General features: G+C 37.8%; 1 non-coding gene across 1 annotated transcript; it reads right to left on the reverse strand.

The window, feature by feature from the left end:
- Positions 1-1,037: 1,037 nt before the first annotated feature.
- On the reverse strand, positions 1,038-1,144 carry LOC121474793. The gene has a single exon (XR_005983530.1). It is a non-coding gene; the product is annotated as a U6 spliceosomal RNA (small nuclear RNA).
- Between the last annotated feature and the right edge of the window lie 6,588 nt (positions 1,145-7,732).

Below are 7,732 nucleotides of genomic sequence, written 5' to 3' on the forward strand. Positions count from 1 at the left end.
TAGTTGTAATTAATTTAAATTCAAATGGTCACATGAGGCTAGTGGTTACCATATTGGACAGCCCTGGGCTAGATGACGTTAAGACATGCTCATCTCTAAACCTAACTAGGATCTAGAAGGAAGGAACAATTTTCACTTGATTTCTTTTTGAAATTATAACTGAAGTGTGCAATTTAATAAACTGTATACCTATGCCATAGGTATACACCCATCAAACCATCACCTCAGTCAAGATTGTGAACATATGCAGCACCTCCAACAGTTTTGTCTTGCTCCATCGTAATCCTTCTCTGCTGTCCCTCTCACTCATGACCCCACTCCCCCTGCTGCCCAGGCAACTACTAACCTACTTTCTGACAGTATGGATTAGTTTGGGTTTGCTAGTATATAATATAAGTAACATCACATAGTATATAGCCTCTTCTGTCTGGCTTCTTTAATTTAATATAATTCATCCATGAGAGTCATTCACAGTGTTACATGTATGAATAGTTCATTTCTTGTTATTGTTGAGTATCCATTATACAGATATATCACAATTTCTTTATTCGTTCACCTTCTAATGGACATTTGGCTGTCTCTAGTTTCAAACTATTGCAAATAAAGCTGCTATGAACATTTTGTGAAGTTTTTGTATGGACTTATACTTTGTTTTCTCTGCGGTAAATGCCTTATAGTGAAATGGTTGGATCATATTATAAATGTCAGTTTCGTTATTTTATTTAATTTAAAGATTTTATTTATTTATTCATGAAAGACAGAGAGAGAGGCAGAGACATAGGCAGAGGGAGAAGCTGGCCCCTCGCAGGAAGCCTGATGTGGGATTTGATCCCAGGACCCCAGGATCACTACCTGTGCCGAAGGCAGACACTCAACCACTGAGCCACCCAGGGGTCCCGTCAGTTTGGTTTTTGAAAGAATTTTGGGTGAAGTATCTATGCAAATCTTATGCTGTTTTTAGATTGAATTGTTTGTTTCTGTTCTGTTGTTGTTTTTTTAATGTGAATCTTTTACTGGCCTGTAGGCCACGACATAAAAAAATTATGGAACACTTCACAAATGTGCATGTCATCCTTGCACAAGGGCCATGCTAATCTTTTCTGTATCATTCCAGTTTTAGTGTAAATGCTGCCAAAGCAAGCACAAATTGTTTGCTTCTTAATACAAAGTTTGTATTTTCTGGATACAAGTCTTTTATTAGATATATGCTTTGCAAATATCTTATTCCAGTCTGTGCCTGGTCTTTACATTCTCTTATTAACAGTGCCTTCTGAAAAGCAGAAGCTTTTAATTTTGGCAGTCGTATTTATCAACTTGTTCTTTTGTGGATTGTGCTCTTGTCATCGTATCTTTGGAATCTTTGCTTAAGATGTGATCACCAAGACTTTCTCTCACGTTTTCTTCTGGAAGTTTCATAACTTTGAGTCGTATACTTAAATCTATGATCCAGTTTTGTGTGTGATGTGTGGTAAGGATCAAAATTTATTTTTTAAAAACTGGGATATTCAACAGTTACAGCACCATTTGCTGAAAAGACCATCCCTTCTTCACCAAATGCCTTTACGTCTTTGTCAAAAATCAGTTATCCATATGCATGCAGGTCTATTTCTAGACTCCCTATTCTGTTTCCTCGGTCTATTTATCTTTACACACTGTCTTGATTACTATAGGCTGTGATATGTCTTGAAATCAGAACACATTAGCCCTCCAAATTTATTCTTTTTCAAAGCTGTTTCATCTATTCTCAGTCTCTTGAATTTCTACATAAATTTTAGAATAAGCTTGTCAATTTCTACAAAAAAAGTCTATTGGAATTTTGATTAATATTTATTGAATTTATAGATTGATTTGGGGAGAATTGCTGTATTGGTAACACTGAGTCTTCAAATCCACAAACAAAGTACCTCTCTCCATTTCCTTGGATCTTCTTTAACCTCTGTCAGCAATGTTTCCTCATTTTCACCGCACAGTTTTTCATAACCTTTATCAAAGTTAAACTTATGTATTTCACATTTTTTATGCTACTGTAAATTGTAATTTTCAACTTCAATTTCTGATCATTCATTGCTGGTATACAGAAACACGGAAGATTTTTGTATATTTAGAAAGACAATGTTTTGTGTTATTAGTCTTGTATTCTACAGTCTTGCTTGACTCCCTTACTAGTTCCAGGAGCCTTTTTGTAGACTCTACAGAATTGTCTATGTGGACTATGAATAAGGATAGTTTTACTTCTCCCTTTCCAAACTGGATGCCTTTTATTTTATTTATTTATGTTTTTGTCTTATTGCAGTGCCTAGAACCTCAAATACAATTATGAATACAGGTGGTGAGAATGAATATCCTTTGTACTGTTTCTGATATTAGGGAGAAAGAATTCAGTCTTTTTTCATTAAGTATGATGTTAGCTATAGGTTTTTCATAGATGCCCTTTAGCAAATTGAGGACATTCTTTTCTAATATAGGCTTTTGGTGTTATAAATTTCAGCCCAAGTATTGCTTTAGTAGCATTCTGCAGATTCCAACATGTGGTGTTTCTGTTTTCATTCAGTTCAAAATACTTTCTAATTTCTCTTTTGATTTCTTCTTTGATCTAAGGGGTTTTTTTTTAGAAGTAGATTACTTAGTTTCCAAATATTTGGAGATTCTTCAGATATCTTTTTCCAACTGAATTCTAACTTAATTCCATTGTGGTCAGACAACATGACCACAATGTGTGTGTCTGTGTGTAATCGTCAGTTTACGTTTGACTAGTGTTAGCCTGGTATATCTGTAGGCATTTTCTGTGTTTTGTTTTGTTTTTTACATTTAACTTATTTGTGTATTTAAAGTGTGTTCCTTGTGGACAGCATATACTTGGGTGTCATTTTTTTTTTTTTTTTGGTCCAAGCTGATGAGTTCTGCCTTTTAACTGGGGTGATCTACATTTCATGTGATTATTGATATGGTTAGGTGTAAGTCCATCCTCCAGCTATTTTCTACTTGTATGATATATTTATTAATACTTTTTCTGCCTTCTTTTGATTTCATTGATTTTATTATTATGATTCCATTTTATCTTCTTTGTTAACTTACTACACGGAACTCTTTGTTTTGTTGTGTTAGTGGTTACCTTGAAGTTTAGTATACATCTTTCAGTCATTACAGTCTTCCTTCAAATCTGGTATCTGGTATCAGATACCACTCCATGTAAAATATAGAATTGTATAATAGCATACTTCCATTTCTCCCCTCTCAGTCTTTATGCTATTATTGCCATATTTTACCTGCACTAATGTTATGAACTCCAAAATACATTATTGCTATTTTTTTGAAAGATTTCATTTATTTATTTGAGAGAGAGCATGAGCAAAGGTAGAGGCAGAGAGAGAAGAAGACCCCCAGCTAAGCAAGGAACCCACGGTGGGGGGCTTGATCCCAGGACCCCAGAATCATGCCCTGAGCCAAAGGCAGACACCTAACCGACTGAGCCACCCAGGTGCCCCACATTATTGCTGTGTTTAAATGGTTAGTGTTTAAAGAGATTCTTAAAAGAAATAATATAATCAGATACATTTATTTATGTAGTGCCATTTCTAGTTCTCTTTGTTTATGGACATTCAGATTTCTACCTGGGATCATTTTTCTCCTGCCTAAAGGACTTTAGCAGTTCTTATACTGCAGGTTGTCAAGCAATGAATTCTTCGAACTTTTGTATTTCTGGAAAAGACTTTATTTTACCTTCATTTTTGTAAGATATCTTTAGTGAGTATAGAATTCTAGATTGACACTTTTTTCCTTTTCAGTACTTTAAAGATAGCGCTCCACTATCTTCTCACTTGCATTCTTTCCAAAGAGGGATTTGTTATCATCTTTTTTGTTGTTGTAGTCGTTATCATCTTTATATTTGTTCCTCTGTACATTTTTTTTACCTGACTGCTTCTAAGATAATGTTTTGTGGGTTTTTAAAAAAATTTATTTATTTATTCATGAGAGACATAGAGAGAGAGGAAAAGACATAGGCAGAAGGAGAAGCAGGCTCCCTGTGGGGAGCCCAATGTGGGACTCGATCCCAGGATCCCAGGGTCATGCCCTGAGCCCAAGGCAGACACTTAACCACTGAGCCACCCAGGCATCCCTAAGATAATGTTTGATTATGGTTTGCCTTTGTGTAATTTTCTTGCTAAGACTATGTGTTCTATAGGTTTATGTTATTTCCATTTTGCCATCTAATCTCCCAAATCATGTTGGTAATTAGGTAGAACTGACTTAACCAAGAAAGCCATGTAGATAACAACAAAAAGCAGGGTGTATTTTAACTCAGGATTTCAAAAGGACTCATGTGACTGAACCACCTAGTGGAAAGAGAACTCTATGCACTTTACCAGTTCACTTGGCCAGGTAAGCATTCTCAGTAGTCAAATTTTGATTGCTAATTTTCTCGTGACAGTTTTAAAACATGCCCCTGCCCCAGGTTTTTTGACGTTCTTCCCACTGAGAAGTGAAATCTACACCTCCTATCCTTGAATCTGGATTCTGTGACAACTTGACTAAGGGATTGCAGCAGAAGCAACACTGCCAATTTCTGGGCTCAGACTTTAAGACCTTGTCAGGTTTTCTTTCTTTCTTAGGATGCTTGTTCTTTGATCCCAGCCACTCTGCCATAAGTAATCCCACACTGCCTGGAGAGGGGCCCACATGGAGAAAAGGCTCACAGCCCACCACCTTGGCTGAGCTCCCAGAGAGCCAGTACCAGCCATATGAGTAACACATTTCAAAGGTTGGTGTGCCAGCCCTTAGTCTAGCTGTTACAGCTAGTATGGTGAGGAACAGAAGTGATCCCTGCCCTGAACTGCAGATTTGTGAGCAAAATGAATGCTTGTTGTTTTAAGCTTCTATGTTCTTACATGATTTGTTATACAGGAATAGATCAACAGAATGTCCTCCCTAAAGAACTGAATTCTTAAACCTGTGTCTCAGACAAGTAACTTCTGCTCTAATTTACTGTGGTTTCCTCTTTTCCAACTTCTAGTCTTGTATATGACCCAGGGTGTTCTGCTCTCTTTTCCTTCTGTGTCAGGATAATCCCGTTCTTCTGGAGAATTTACACAGCTATTTGTAGAAAGCACTTGTTCTTCAGATTTGTATGTGTTCAAAGTGTATTCTAATTACAGCTCTATTAACTGGATTCTTATGAAGCTCCAATTCCCTCTGATACACTCCACAGGATGTATGTGCTAATCATTATCACTTGCCAGTCTCCTAACCACACACTCTGCTTTGGCATCTATTTTCTCTGCCTAAGCAATGTTCTCTTTACTGGCCGCAATGTCTACCCACGTTAGCTTTTTAAGCTCTCTTTTAGTATAGGAGTCTTTATTAAAACCTTCCACTATTTCTGCATCATTGAATCAGTTAGGATTCACTCACAAGATCAAAACCACACTGGTTGGAACGCCTGGGTGGCTCAGCTGTTGAGTGTCTTCCTTTGGCTCAGGACGTGATTTTGGAGTTCCGGGATCAAGTCCCACATTGGGCTTCCTGCAGGGAGCCTGCTTCTCCTTCTCCCTGTGTCTCTGCCTCTCTCTGTGTCTTTCATAAATAAATAAACAAAATCATTATATAAAACATCAGTTATTTGAATAGAGAGAATTTAATACATGTTAATACATACAAAGATCCTAGCTAGATACCCATCAGTTGGGTCTGTCCATGGAAACAGAACCTAAATCTCTCAACATACATAAATAGATTTATTTCAAGGAGCTGATTTACACACTTGTGGGGGCTAGCAGATCTGAAATCTGTAGAGCAGGCTGGAAATTCTTCAACAAGAGCTATTGTTGCAGTCTTGAAGCAGAATTTCTTCTTTCTCCAGGAAACCTCAGTTTTTGCTCCTACAGTCTTTCACCTGAGTGGTATCCTAACAGCAAAACCTGGATTAGTGTACATTAAGTAACTGGGTACTATAGACTAGCCCAGCTGACACATAAAACTAACCATCACAGTAACCAAAGGGTTAAAAGAGAATTGTAAAATATCATGGAAGTTGCAACTGCTGAAATCTGAGGAAGCAAAACAAAGATTGAACTTATTAAAACTTAGAAACTTGGTAGATCAACCACGAGGAACTGAAACTCAGACCTCTGAGTAGGAGATATTTCTCAGCCAATGTTAATTGTCTGAGTCCAGAAGAGGAGACTAGGGGATTGGGATCTGATCTTTGAGGAAGGGCACTGGCTGGCTGTTGTTAGTGTCCCTAAGGAGACATGATGAAGCTGATTCTGCAGGTGTTAGAAAAACTGCAAACCGGATCCAGCTGCTGCTACAACATGAAAACACTTTTGCTATGATGAGGTTTGGCTGGGGTAATACTCATAGTAGACAAGCAGACAAAAAACGCTTTTGCTATGATGAGGTTTGGCTGGGGTAATACTCATAGTAGACAAGTAGACAAAAAACCCTCAGGAAATACACAGCAAGGAGCAAACCTCTTGTTCCTTTTCCAGTCTTTCTGTCTCCATCTAGTGACCCAAATGGCAGAGCCAACTGGAAAAGCAACATTGTGGCTTTCCACAATGTTCCACAAGTTCCAGCTCTAGGATCCTTGGTTCCAGCTCTAGGATCCTTGGTGCTCAAGGTCACCAAGGCTACCAGCACCAATAAGTAATCCCAGAAGTTCTGGACTAGATGCCTGCCCACTCCTCCAGAAAAAGTAATTTTCCCATTAAAAGAAAATAGTGAGTTTGAAAGTGAGAGGCATTAAAGTAATAACTGATAGAGTCCTCTCCTTTGGCTAGTTAGCATCCATAAAGCTACGCTCCAAAATTTGAATTTTGTTATTACCACAAAAACCTTTGTTTTCTCCCCCAAATGCAACTTTTCTGCATAGAAACCAAGACAGTGTTGCCTTCTTCCCAAACTCTGATCTGCAGAGTCTCAGGTTTCATCATACCCATCTCTGAGTGGCATTGGTTATTTCTCAAATGCAATTTCATCTGAACGTATGTTTCCTAAAACACAAATTATAAAGTTAACTTCCAATAAAATTTGTAAAAATAAGAAGGATGAGAAGGAAAGAATAAGAAGATAATTAATATATACCATTATATATCTATATACATATACATAATAAGCATGTAACTAGGCATGAGGCCATTATTGATGTTTACAACTTCCTTCTTTTGCTATCCATTTCATATTTCCTTTGTCTTCATCCAGCAACTCAGATGGTTGGGATTTTTTTTATATGCTGGGGTAATCCATTTCGCCTAAAGGGTCTGAATCATCACTGGATATGCTTTGGCAGGGGTGAGTGGAAAAACTGTCATCTTCTATCAACTTCTACCATCGGGGTGAAAACTCACCCTAGAGAATAACACCCTGGGTTCCAAATACAGTCCTCCCCATTGAGTCATTAATCAATATCAATCACCCCAGGAACAGAATAACTCTCTTCTCTGCCTGTTGGCTTAGTAGCATGAGGAGCACAAAATGATCAGATGGCAGTCTTGTCTTCCAAATCAACGAAACATTGGTGTATGCTCTGGAAGAAGCATTTGCTTTTTGGGAATCAGGACTCCGAATGAGCAGAGCTCAAAGTCACAGGGATCAGAAGCAAAATGTCTGTGGGCTGGCAATGAGATTTATTACAGAGAGGAGCTAGTCTACTTCTACCTATGATTCCCAGGCCCATGTAGACAGGCTTTGGGAAATACAGAGGGAGATATAGATGATATAGATATAGATAGAT

Source organism: Vulpes lagopus, chromosome 1 (genome assembly GCF_018345385.1).
Source record: "Vulpes lagopus strain Blue_001 chromosome 1, ASM1834538v1, whole genome shotgun sequence".
Taxonomy (NCBI): domain Eukaryota; kingdom Metazoa; phylum Chordata; class Mammalia; order Carnivora; family Canidae; genus Vulpes; species Vulpes lagopus.